Consider the following 1,184-nt stretch of genomic DNA (forward strand, 5'->3'; position numbering starts at 1 on the left):
CTCCTCCTCACCTTCTTGTAATCCTCGCTCGAGGGAACGAAACCCTCGGCCCAGCAGCCGTAGAGTCCGAGCGGCATGCGCCTTCTGCGAGGGGTGAGGGAGGAGCACAGAACAAGAGGAGAATGACTCAAGTCGATCTTGCAGTGGGCCCCTCTTCGACCCGGAGCGCGTTGAAGATCTGGAAAGAAGCAAGTGAGAGGAGGAGGAGGAGGAGGAGGAGGAGGAGGAGGAGGAGGAGGAGGAGGAGGAGGGGAAAGGGAGGGCGGGGCGAAGAGTAGGCGCAACTTTGGAAAGAAAAATAGAAAATAGTAGACGAGCACGACGTACAGCAAAGAAGGAGATTCGGAGAAGAAGGAGAGGGATGAGGAGGACGAGAAAAGGATTAGGAGAATAGGGGAGAAGGAGAATGGGGGAGCAGGAGGGCAGGAGCAGGAGCAGGAGGGCAGGAGCAGGAGCAGGAGGGCAGGAGCAGGAGCAGACCATGAGGTAGGTGTTGTCCTTGTTGGCGTCGAACATGAGCGAGAGCAAGTATCCGTCATCCTCCGACTCTCCTCCGACCCTTCTCCTACCAGTGAGCGAGGAACTTCACAGGCAGTGCAAGACACCTTGGAGCAAAGATGGGGCCAGAGCAGTACTGACCCGCCCCAAGGTTGAAACTTTTCCTTTCCTGCTGACTCATCAGGAGCAGCAGTTCGTTACCAGTTGTCGCTCACGCCATCTCTTGTGTGTTTGACGATGCAAGAGGGAGGGGCAGGGCTCTGCCCTTGTGATGCTGCGGTGTATGCGAACTAACAGAACATCAAACCATCACATGCACGAGCGGAGAAGCACGTGGAGAAACCTGGTGCCGAACAGAAGAAACGTAGGGGTTGATAGTCGGAAAGCCCTGTAGGAGATGATTTAACAATCTCATCTTCAATCTCTCCCTCCTCCCTCCTCCCTCCACCCTCCTCCCTCCTCCTCTCCCTTCTCTCTCCCTTTGCTTGCCTCGTCAACCTCACCTGGGAAGGCTGAATCGACAATTTCTTTCTGCACCGAAGAAGAAGAGATTTTCCATCGCACGAGTTTTGCAGGAGGGACAGCAGAAGCAAATCGAACGTTGACTATTACAAGAAGGTCAGCGGGATGCTTTTTCTCTTCCTCTCCCTCTCTTCTTTCCCTCCCCCTCTCTTCCCCCCCCCCCC

This window comes from Guillardia theta (genome assembly GCF_000315625.1).
Source record: "Guillardia theta CCMP2712 unplaced genomic scaffold GUITHscaffold_1, whole genome shotgun sequence".
NCBI lineage: Eukaryota > Cryptophyceae > Pyrenomonadales > Geminigeraceae > Guillardia > Guillardia theta.